The sequence below is a fragment of the Podarcis vaucheri genome (assembly GCF_965113315.1).
Source record: "Podarcis vaucheri genome assembly, chromosome: 3".
In the NCBI taxonomy this organism is placed as follows: Eukaryota; Metazoa; Chordata; class Lepidosauria; order Squamata; family Lacertidae; genus Podarcis; species Podarcis vaucheri.
In genome coordinates, this window is record NC_138761.1 from 112,176,040 (window position 1) to 112,188,665 (window position 12,626).

The window sequence follows — 12,626 nt, forward strand, 5'->3', positions numbered from 1 at the left end:
GCAAAAGTTTAACATCAGCCTCCCCCATTCCAGATGTTTTGGACCACGACCCTCATCATCCCTACCAGTTGAACATATGGAGGGTACCAGGTTGGGGAGGGCTGTCTTACCTGCAGACATGGTAAGGCAATGATTGCAAGCAAAATATGCTGCTCCTTTCAAAGTAAGAGATTGGCTTTCATCCATTAGTTTTATTTATTTATGCTTAAGATTGATAGATGCATTTCTTCGTAGCCCACAAGGTCCCACTATCTGCACTTAAGAGGTTCTTGGGTAGCAGAAGGGTTTGAGCCTGATGAGCCAGTGTCTGGGGCTCAATTTTCATATGTTCAAAGCAGTTTCATATTTTCAAATTGTCACCATCAGCACTAGATTCTTATATGTGAACCCGTCAACTGAAAATTATTTTTGCTTGCTAGAAAGGGGAGATTCTGACCCAGAATTACCAGACTCTTGGTATAAGGTTTGACTAAAAATGATTACTTCCAGGAATGCAACAAAGCCAGTTCCAAATACTAACCCTCTCCCTGTTTAGCAGAGGGCTATATATTCTTTCTTTAGCAAACCCCTCAGCTACACCATCACTTTCACAGTTTGAAAGAAATGCATTTTGGTCGGGGTAGGAGAAACTATTTCACCTATTCACACAACAGTTTAATCTCTAATACTTCAAAATCTATGAAACAATGAATGCATAAAAGAAGAAGAAAAAAAAATTCAGATTTGCAATCCTGAGATTAAATCACCAGTCTGTATGAATGTAGTGGCACACATATAACTGGAGAAAATACCTGATGGGTGTAAATCAACATATTCCCATTAGGTGTCGTTAATGTGGTTATAAATGATTTTGATGCCCAGATCTCAGTTTTTAATGGGGGCTTTTTAGAACACAAAACACACATGGCTTGGGATAGTTCCAGCTGAAAAGCTAAATGCATTTGATAGCTGCAGCCAGCATGAATTCAATTTGGTCAATGCCAGATGAGAATTCATCATCCAAAGTAACAGTGAAACATTCAGGACAAATTGCTTCTGGTCTTTCTTTCCCCTTGGATTAGAAATTCAGCTTCTGCAACTGGGCAAGATGAGATACCGTATCTACCACTGCCAAAGAAGGGACACTATAAAGCTATGATAAAGGGGATGAGGCATAACAATATATTTCACCCATGTGCGTGGATGGGTAGCCTCTTAATGTTTAAATTGCAGAAGGTTTCCAAAATTTGCAGTGGAAGTAAGCTGTAGAAAATTGGTTGTATGCGTCATTCCCAACTGGCTGAGATGGGAGAATCAACACTGCATCTTGGAATGGCATGTCCTGGAATTATATAACACGCTCCACTTTGCACATTTCTACTGCATTTATGACAGAGAGAAGCAATGTTGCAACACTCACCCCTAGAACAAGAAATAATTGGGTGGATGGTAGCCCCCAGTGTGGAAGATCCTGCCAGCGCAGCCCAGAAGCAAGTCCCATTACGTTCAAGGGAACCAACTCCCAGATAAATAGGTACAGTGGTACCTCGGGTTGCAGACACTTCAGGTTTACAGACGCTTCAGGTTACAGACTCCGCTAACCCAGAAATAGTACCTTGGGTTAAGAACTTTGCTTCAGGGTGAGAACAGAAATTGTGCGGCAGCAGTGGGAAGCCCCATTAGCTAAAGTGGTGCCTCAGGTTAAGAACAGTTTCAGGTTAAGCACGGACCTCCAGAACAAATTAAGTTCTTAACCCGAGGTACCACTGTATAGAGTCAAAGCCGGAAAAGCAAGGTCTTCTGCATGACAGGGGTTTCCCCACATGAGCCATAACATTTAAATGCTGCTTACTAAAGATCTAGCCGGCTACAGAGGTGAAATGCAGATATATAAAGACTACCCTCCCAGTCCAGTAAATTAGAATGCAAACAGTTTAGCTCTGCTCAGCAGAGATGTTCATCAATGTAAGTTAAATTCAGCCGGCAAGGAAGATTGCTCAGGCCATTGTACAGCATCAACACCAGAAGAAATTAATCACAGTAGAATGAATTCACTTCAGCGCCATCAATTTATGTCAGTAATGATATTTCAAGACTCTGTCAAAGGATGTCAGCTGAGCCCTAAGGCTCGGGTTCAACAATGCGGCTAAGAATGTGTCTGGGCAACTGAGCTCCACAATCAGCAGCCCCATGCTATAAGATGGCGGCCAGACTGTATGGTCAATTCAGATGGGGCAGAAGAGGAATGGGATGGTGAATGCCTTCAATTTGTTGACTCGGAAGAAGGCTATATATGGAGTTTGGGGGTGGGTAATGGCATGTCAGAGAGAATGATCTAGCTAGGCACATGCTAACTTTGATTTGCTTTACGCAGCAGGGGCATTCAACCATTCAGCACAGTCTGATGTGGTGCAATCCAACCACAGATACATCACATGGAGCTGCTGCGGGTGTGTTTTGTCTCTATTGCCATAGCTGTCAACCTTTCCCTTTTCTTGCGAGGAATCCTATTTGGAATAAGGGAATTTCCCTTAAAAAAGGGGGAAAGTTGACAGCTATGCTCTATTGCTAAGCTCCTGCTTCCCTATTGTGCAACGGAAAACGTTGCCATGCAATTTAGTACATGCTTAAATTATTTCCTAAGTGCATACAGTATGTGCTGGCTGCTCCAGGAGTAGCCAACAGGGTGCCCTCCAATGTCATTGGACTACAGCTCCCACTTGCTGACCATTAAGGCATTGATTTTTGCACCATTAAAGCATTCCCACCCTTCTTCCTTATGGTGTCACCTGCAGAAAGCCATTTTAACCTGCCCCATCCCAAAGACTGAATTGCCTTCCTCTGTTTTTTGTCACACAGAAAAGGTAAAAAGGTAAAGGATGCCTGGATGATTAAGTCCATTCAAAGGTGACTAGGGGGTTGTGACGCTCATCTCACTTTCAGGCCGAGGGAGCCGGCGGTTGTCCACAGACAGCTTTCTGGGTCATGTGTCCAGCATGACTAAACTGCTTCTGGCGCAACGGGACACCGTGACAGAAACCAGAGCGCACAGAAATGCTGTTTACCTTCCTGCTGCAGTGGTACCTAATTATCTACTTGCAGTGGTGTGCTTCCGAACTGCTAGGTTGGCGGGAGCTGGGACAGAGCAACGGGAGCTCACCCCTTTGTGGGGATTCAAACCACTGACCTTCTGATCAGCAAGCTCAAGAGGCTCAGTGGTTTAGACCACAGCGCCACCAGGGGCAGCCACACAGCCAGGGGTAGCCAACCTGACACCTTCTGTGTTGTTGGCCATGCTAACAGGAGTTGAGAGCCAGAATGGCATAATGGGCCCTGGAGCCCAATCCCAGCTCAGCCATGAAGCTCATTGGATGACCTTCTCTCAGTCTACCCTACCTCACAGGGTTGTTGTGATGGTAAAATGGAGGGCAGGGAGAACCATGTATGCCACCTTCAGCTCCTTGGAGGAAAGGTGGGAGAGGAACTGAATAGTAATAAATTATAAGAACTTCTGGTTGGCACCCTATTGACTAGGCTTCCTCCAACTCAGCCCTCCAGATGTTTTGTGACTGCAATTCTCATCATCCCTGACCACTGGTCCTGCTAGCTAGGGATCATGGGAGTTGTAGGCCATAAACATCTGGAGGGCCAAGTTTGAGGAAGCCTGCTATTGACTATCATGACGTGAGTCTCACAAAGCAGCACAAGTTTATTTTATTTTTGATTTGAGGATATTTATTATGATTTCTGATGTGGCCAGTTCACCCCTTGCTAGTTTATCTTGGCACTGGAAGTGGGTCTGAGAACTGAAATGACCAACAGGCAAAACACTATACCACGTGTGAGACACAATCTAAACAGTCTATGAGAAGCTAAAAATTGCTATTCCTAGACTGGGAAAATGGTTCAAATGTCAAATGGTTCCCTGCCTGGTATTATTTTCAGTTCCCAACCCAATCCACCTACAGTGGCAAAGGAATATCACAGAGGGACAGCATAAAGTGGATGGGCAGCTGAGAGCAAGGCATAAGTGTAATATAAAAACCATATACTATATTCAAAGATGCATTTTGCTCATATCTAAACATAAAGGGAGCAGGAAATGTAAATGAACATAAGATCAGGCCAGAGGTCCATCTCGTCCAGCACATTGTTTTCACAGTGGCCAACCAGATGCCCATAGCAAGCAGAACCTAAGCATAACCTCACTCTCCCCATCTGTGAATAATATTTAAAGACATACAACTGCTCAAAGAAACAGGAAACCCAAATCAACACTGCATCCCGTTAGCCGAGCCCTAAGACTTTCTTGCAATGGTGCTGCATCAGACAGAGAAGAGGCGTCATTGCAAATTAAAAAGACATTTGAATCATTTATTCTTCTTCCCCACTGCAGCACTGGAGTAGGAAAAGAGACTCCTAGCCAGCAACGGGCAGGAAAAACACTCTGCTGTGGCAGTGTGGTCCATATGCATGTGTGTGTGTGTGTGTGTTGGGGGTGCATGCATGTGAGTGTGCATTGACCACACCCACTTCAGTTCATCACTGGCATATAACCCTATGAGGGGTGGCCAATGCTCAGGGCAAAAAAGTTAGCTGCTCCAAGATATAAAACTAAACATTAAATCCTTGCCATAAATCCTTGAGTGAGTGAGAAACTTGGGTGTTAGGAATGGGCAAAACGTATTTATTATTTATACCTCACCCATCTGGGTGGGTTTCCCCAGCCACTCTGGGCGGCTTACAGAATATTAAAAAATGGAAAACTTCAGACATTAAAAATTTCTCAATACCTGCCTTCAGATGTCTTCTAAAAGTCATATAGTTGTTTATTTCCTTGACATCTGGTGGGAGGGTGGGCACCACTACCGAGAAGGCTCTCTGTAGTGGCGCTACAAATTTATTATACAAAATTAATAAACAACAATAATAATCTTGACACACTAGGGCATGCTTTACTCATTCTTTGGGATACCCTCTCTGACAGCTCTTTGGAACCAAGGGCCCAAAGTCATCTTAGTTATTGCAGTCTGGAAATATCCTCCTGGCTGATTTGCAGTCTTTGCAAAAGCAGCAGCCATCAGCTCCATCCAATTCCAGCTGCCTGCAACATTTGGCAATCAAACAAGCCATTGTGGAATTATGCCTTGGCAGGTCCTAATGGAAAGATTTTGTTCAGGTTGTTCCCTAAGAAATGGTCTCCGCTTCTGCTTGTGTTGGCTTGTTTGCTTCCAGGTCTGCATTGCTGGTTGGTTGGTGCATCTTCTGTCTCTGTTCCACATGCCAGCCACTGCAAGGTGACGCTGTCAGTTCTTTTAGGGTCCATCTTCTCATGTGTTTGATATCCAGGCACCTGGAAGTCATACATGGAGAACCTTCCTGGACATGGCTGTTGCAAGAAAGGCATTCTGCCCATGCTTAGAAAACGCTGTTGTTGCTTCATAGGGATATAAGAAGATTCCTGCTCCATCAATGACTCGTCATCATGTTCTTATGGGGGACCAACCAGATGCCTATGGGAAGACCTCAAGCAGAATCTGTGCTTCAGAAGCAGCAAGACCATGATGGGCTTGGCATCGAAATCAGGTTCTGGGGCTACAGCCTACCCCACATCCCTCCCAATCGGTCCTCTTCTGATCTACCAGCTGCATTCTCCACTCCCACCTCGTTTCTTCTTCCTACTGCGAGGCACGATTCCTCGGTCGTGGCTGCCCGCGGTTCCTCGAGATTATTCTGGGTTCCCATTCTCTGAGTCACGAGGCACCCGAAGGACATTGCTGGTGCTTAACGTCGTGAGCCCGAGGAAGACACCCTTTGCTCGCCTTGTCTGCAGCGACAGCATCCTTCAAACCACCCCCCTCTTCCCCTCCCTGCTTTGTCCAGATGGACCTGACAAGCCCACACCTTAAAACAAAACAACAAAAACACGATAACAACAATCTCATGGAGGGGTTAATTTGTTTAACAAATCGATTAAGGGAAAGGTATATCAGTCGTGTTTAGATTGTCACGTGGTAAGTCTCGCTCGCTTCTGTTTTGCTGCGTAGAGATCTGCTGGGAGAAGCTGGCCTTGGGCAGCGGTCGCCAGCTGGATTAATAATAACCCCACCTGATTATTATCACCAAGACAAGGACGCGAGCGGAAAACAAGCTGTGCTCAGTAGAGCCCCTGCGATTTGGACCTGAAAGCTTTTTAGACAACCGAATGGTGGGGTGGATTGGGGGGTGGGAGACAGGAAGAAGTCACCGCACCTCGCCACTCCCAGCTAAGTAGCCTCTTTTCGATGTAGGCGCCCCTTGATTCAACGTGCTTCCTCCACGCCAGCAGTTAATGCAGCAGATGGACGCAGAGGCCAGGAAACGTGACAGCGGGAAGCAAACGCCGGGCTGGGCGCATCAAATCTGGTGCTTGCTGCCTGATCTCCGGGAGTTTTCTCAATCAGCCCTCTTAATCCGTCAGCTGAGCTGAGCTGACGCGTCTCTCTCTCTTTCCACCCTGCAGCCATGAATGGGCGCCACCTGAGATCTCGCCCCGCATCACTTATCCAGAGACTCTGCTAGGATGGAAACAAAGCCTCACGGTCCCCTGGTTTTCCTATCAGTCTCAGACGCAAGGATTTTTTTCCCCGCCCCCGCCCCCTGTAACACTGCAAGCTTCCTCCCCTCCCGCTCCCTTTCTTCTTCTTCGCCCCTTCGCCTGCGATGAAGAAGAAAACCCCCAGGAATCGTTTTCACTGGTGCTTTCGCACGTAAGAGCTTTCCTCTGACGCAAACATGTGAAGCGCTCTTTGGCCCGGAGCTCCGGGGAAGCGCAAAGCTGTATTTGTGAACACCCTGACCCCCCCCATCCTTAAGTAAACAATCTCCCTTGAAGCTTCCTTGCTTAGGGGCCCCCGGTCCGCTGGCTTTTCTCTCCTCTCAATGCAACCCCACCCCATTGGCAGGAAGAATCCCGCATGTTCTATGTGGGCCAGGAATGTTGCTTTAGACATTCCAGCAAATCGGTTACATAAGATGCACGCACAGTTAAGGGAAGCTCTGCGGTGCACACGAGACCAGAGTCCTCTTCGCTCGGTTCCCCTCCCCTCCGGTCGAGGGCTTGGGAGTGGGTTGGCCATTTGTTCTTGTTTTTTATTTTAAAACCCCCACATCCCAGCACAGATCTCTCTACTGCATCCCAGAGGCTCTGGCCCCATTGCTTCCCATAGCCTCGTAGGAATGGCCCTCCGACGTGTACTAGCAAAGAAAAGATGAATGAAGGTGCCCAGCCCAGTCTATGGGAAAATTACAGGGCGCCGGGCTCACGAGTGGTTTGTTTTCAAACCCAATGGAAGTTTAGCAATTTGGCCATTGCAAACGTCGTCATTAAAATGATGAGGTGGGCGGGGTGGGTGGAGAGACAGGGAGAGGAATTTAAAAAAAAACCGGATATTTTTTTTAAAAAAAACACTTATTGAAAACAGAGCACACAACGTGACAAGCAAATAATACGAACTTTAATATTGGAAAGTGAAGGCACCAAAAGCTATCTTACGCCCCTTCCCCCACCGCCTCCCCCTCCCCCGTCACCTTTTAGAATTTATCCGCTTAAACACAGGCTTTCCTCGCAGGAAAACGAGGGTCCACTTTTTGGGGGTGGGGGTGGACGAAACGCCGAGGGTTCGCAGCTCTGGACTCTGCAATACGGAGGTTAGGAAATACTTTTTGCCTGTCCTAAGTGACGATGAATGCGGATATTCTGAGATGGAGAAACAGCGTGATCTCGGGTGATGGCGTGTAAACAGAGGCACCGCTGGGCGGCTGGGGGGGGGTAAAGCATTGTTGACAAAAAGACGCAAAGGAGAAGCTGGAAACTTGGGACTAGATCGGAGTCGCCTTTTAAAGATTTTAATGTGCCTCTATACGCGCACATACAATCTGTCTGACATATTTAAGTTTGGTTTCAGTCCCCTGCCTTCTAAACCACCTCACGTTATCATTTTGCAGTTATTTGCAAATCGGGTCTCTGCAACCAGGCGAGCGCTGTCCAAGGTTCTGACCACAACCCTACGGGCTCCATGCAGGGAGTTAGCTGTCCGAGGTGCTGAATCGAAGCCCACTGCTGCAGTGAAGCTTTCCGCTGCGCAAGCTGCCCTGATGGATTTCTACCGCCGCGGCGACGCAGTCCGCAGCCGTAGCCGCTATCCAGGGTGCTGAACCTCTATCTGCCATTGAAGGCTGTCGGCTAATGTGGAGGGCGGGGAGGCAAAACAACCGAAAAGAAAACCCCAACCTCCGCCTGATATCGTATCCCACCTCGACACTCCAGCGCCAGATACGCAGACGAGAGCCATGCACCACAACGCGGGAGAGAGAGGTTGGTTGTTCCCAGACAGGAAAACAACCACCATATCTTAAAAGAAGGAAACGATATAGGTTTAAGTATTCTCTCCCTAAACCTCCCCCTCACGCACAAAGAGTTAAGGCTGCAGGAAAACTCTTAAAACGCACAGCAACATAAAATAATAAGAATAATAAAATCGGCCGTGTGAAATAGGGTTTCATTTCTTCTCCTTTCCTCTTCTTTGCTCAGTCAGAAAACAACAACATGGTTGGTGAGATTACAGCTCTCCCAACAATATATTTCCTCCACACCTTTGCGAGCGGCGGAAGCGGGGGGAGAAAAGGCTTCCTATGAGGCTTTTATCCGGTGCTTCTCTTACCTTGGCTGCAGAAGAGCTCTGTCCGGTCGCCTCCGACGAAGAATGTGAGACTGGGGTGCACTGCTGCAGTCGGGAAGTAAGCACAGCCGCTGCTGACCTCCCCGAGTCTCCTTCTTCAATGGAATGGGAGCTGTGCCCTCATCAAAGATGGCCGTCGTTTCCAACGTCAGCAGCTTTTAATAGACATCTATTGAGGGGAGGAGGAGAGGGAAAGGAGGGCTCGCGCGGGTGGGGGCGCGGGGAACTGGAGAGGCAGGCTGGCGTCTGTGGGAGCTTGACTCATCGGAAGCTACTGCTGCTGCTGCACTGTACCGCAATCCTTTGCATTTTGCTCCACCGGTTATTAAAAGCGATAAATCTGTTTTAAAATTATTTAAAGGAGACACGACGGGGCGTGACCTTTCCTAGTGCATGCCGTAGCCTGAAGATATCTTGTTCACCTTTGCAGGGCATTTGTTAGCTGAAGCTTTGGTTGGGGGCGGGGAGGGAGAGCAATAATGCGGTAATGATTTGTTTTCGCCAAAGGGGTGGTCCGAAAAGGGTATCCCTGTGAAGTCTCCAGTACTCCATATATGGCCCGTCGACGTGGGCTTCTATTTTTATGTAAGACCTCTCTCCTTCTCTGTGTTGTTTTCTGTGCCCCAACCAAGCAAGCCAACTTTGCATAGGGGCTTAACTTATGCCAATCTGTCTGGTTGGGACCCCTCCACCTTAGCAAAGGGAATGCAAACAAAATCGTCTTGTTGTTGTTTTGTTTTTACATTCCTGTCGGTAGCTTTACAATGTACAGTAGCTGTTAAAACCTCAAAAGTTATTTTTTTATATTTACAATATATAAAAACTCTTAGTCTAAAGAACAGCAGTACACTGATGGAATGAATCCAAATTTCTCGGATCGTATCTATTTTGCTCATTTTAAAAGCTTAAGCTAAACTCTGAGAAGGCTTTCTTGCCCTTATCTGCCCAAATGCCACATTCTATTTAATCCATATCTAATGACATACGTAAAGTATTACTCCTAGATTATGAAGACAAGCAAGCATCAATCACACCATTGCATGCTTACTTCAGGATAGCAGAATGATAAAGAAACTAAGCTCCGTTATGAGTTGAGACTGAAATGTATCTCCCCCCACTAAAAAACATTTCTGGCTGGATTCATGTGGCCCTCCAGGAGAGAGATCAAAGACCATGCAAAATTTAAAAGTGTGCCTGTCAAGCACTGAGCTTGTGTGGGACATGGAGAAAAGCAGAAATACAGATTATTTGCCCCCCTTCTGCATTGCTGTTTCTTCTTCACCCCTCCCTCCCCACCAAAAGTTAATTGTGCACTGAAAACCCAGGAAAGGACAGCTCTTCCACCCAAAAACAAACAAAAAACCCCTCATTTAAATACAGGTGTTCTAAAATGAGGAAAAGGAGGTCTGTGACAAGGAAAGGAAGAACAAGTAATAACGAAGACTCTTCAACAGTCTGTGTGATCTGTACTGCTGCTCCAACAAGAGCCTGATTTTGCCAGGTTTTCCAGATTATGTTGGCTGTGAGAACAGTCCTTCCTTCTTTCGAATGCAACAGTAAAACTCCCATTGAATGAAGTGAGATAGGATGGCACTTTTGGAACAAGTTAAACATAACTTAGGCCCCCTAACTTCACCTTCCAAAAGATACGTATTTGTAAGGACAGCTCATGAAAATCTTTATTTAGGTGCCGTCTTTGGAGATCTTTGAGGCTTTTGTGCAATGATCCAGAGCACAAGGCCACACTTGTGAACCATAGTGTAAAGGCCATATGGAGCAAGGGTGTGTGTGGTTGCTCCATAGTATAGTATCATGCCACTCACGCTACTGAAAGATTTGCAAACACAGTCGATGCAAAGGGCATATGCTGGGTGCCAGTTCTGGTCTCCCACAGTGCCTGTGTGATTTGCATTGTCCAGGGGAAAGCATTAGCGAACCATATTATGACATTATATGGTTTTATGACCAGTGTAGTGTAGCCGTTACAGTAGGGGACTAGGAGCTGGTAGACCAGGGTTCAAATCCCCACTAGGCCATGAAATTCACTGGGTGGCTTTGGGCCAGTTACAGTCTCCTCCCCCATTGTTCAGCTCGGACACTGAGGTCCAGCTCTGAGGGCCTTCTGACAGTTCCCTCACTGTAAGAAGTGAAGCTACAGGGAACCAGAGAGAGGGCCTTCTCGGTAGTGGCACCCACCCTGTGGAATGCCCACCAAACAGATGTCAAAGAAATAAACAACTATCTGACTTTCAGAAGACATCTGAAGGCAGCCCCGTACTGGGAAATTTTTAATGTCTGATGTTTTATCGTGTTTTAAATATTCTGTTGGGAGCTGCCCAGAGTAGCTGGGGAAATAAATTATTATTATCTCTCAGCCTACCCTATTTCAAAGATGAAATGGGGAGAACCACATATACCATCTTGATCATCTCCAGGGTATTTTTTAGCAGAAGAGCAAGATATACGGTAAGTAAATTATTATATCATTATTTATATATGATGTGCTGAGGTTCCTATCTAACTCCACTTCCCCCATTCTCCACAGACTCATTGACCCATGTGCTTAAGTCCACCTGATCACCTGAAATGTGGTGTTGTGGTTCTTTTGCACCACATCTCCAATCTCCATTTGAAGGAAATGTTATTAAATGTATCATTCCATCTGGCTCTCAATTCAATTGCTAGTTGTTGTTGTTTTTTAAAAAAGGCTGAGGATGCCTAACAGATGTGTGGGGGTGGCCCTGAAGCTGAGTCTGGGAGGGGAATGTCGGCCGCGTTACCAGGCAACAGAGACAAGTTCCCTGGTCTTGCGGGAGATTACATCATGAAGGATGTGGGGAAGAAACAGGAAATGGGCCTTGCCTGGTAAGGAAGTGGGTTTTGGTGGGCGTTGGCAACGCCAAGCATTTAAGGGCTAGAGGCAGCCAGGTCAAGTAAGGTATCCTTCAGCGTAGAAATGACAAGTGAAGGGAACAAATGTTCAAAAGGGTTTTGCATGCATTCCACTAGTTGTGCTCGGTGCATGTTACAGCTCCAAGAAAGCCAGGTTCATGCCACATGAGGCAATGTGGTGTAGTGGTTAAGAGTGTTGAACTAGGAGCTGGGAGACCAGGGGTCATTGGGTGACCTTGGAGCATTCAGCGTCTCTTAGCCTAACCTGTCTCACAGCATTGTTGTGAAGATGAATTGGGAAGGGGGGAAACCATGTGTGGTGCTATTTTGAGCTCCTTGGAGGAAAGGTGGAATATAAATCTAATGAATGAATGAATGAATGAATGAATGAATAAATAAATAACCCAAGTGCCTAGCATTTGAGCCAGGAAAAAAAGCAAGCAAGCCACAGGCTATTTTTTTGTCCAAGATTTGTCTTTTGAATCCTTGTACACCTGACATTTCATCACAAGCCATATTTATCCCGTAGTTTCTTGATACAGGTAGGTAGCCATGTTGGTCTGCCGTAGTCAAAACAAAATTTTAAAAATCCTTCCAGTAGCACCTTAGAGACCAACTAAGTTTGTTATGGGACACGGGTGGCGCTGTGGGTTAAACCACAGAGCCTAGGACTTGCTGATCAGAAGGTTGGTGGTTCGAATCCCCACGACGGGGTGAGCTCCCGTTGCTCGGTCCCTGCTCCTGCCAACCTAGCAGTTCGAAAGCACATCAAAGTGCAAGTAGATAAATAGGTACTGCTCCGGCGGGAAGGTAAACGGCATTTCCGTGCACTGCTCTGGTTCGCCAGAAGCGGCTTAGTCATGCTGGCCACATGACCCGGAAGCTGTACACCGGCTCCCTCGGCCAATAAAGCGAGAGTCAGCCACGACTGGACCTAATGGTCCGGGGTCCCTTTACCTTTCCTTTAAGATTGTTATTGGTATGAGCTTTGGTGTGCATGCACACTTGAGAAATAGTATATGAAGTGTTTCCCCT

General features: G+C 46.6%; 1 protein-coding gene across 2 annotated transcripts in view; it reads right to left on the minus strand.

The window, feature by feature from the left end:
• The window catches only part of SNAP25 (synaptosome associated protein 25), a 90,262-nt gene extending 81,431 nt beyond the window's left edge, over positions 1-8,831 (minus strand). Inside the window, exon 1 of one of the 2 annotated variants that reach the window (XM_082215683.1) lies at positions 8,682-8,831. The gene's annotated coding sequence lies outside the window, so the exon portion shown is untranslated. The remainder of the gene's footprint in view (positions 1-8,681) is intronic. The other variant, XM_082215682.1, reaches the window with a different exon arrangement.
• Between the last annotated feature and the right edge of the window lie 3,795 nt (positions 8,832-12,626).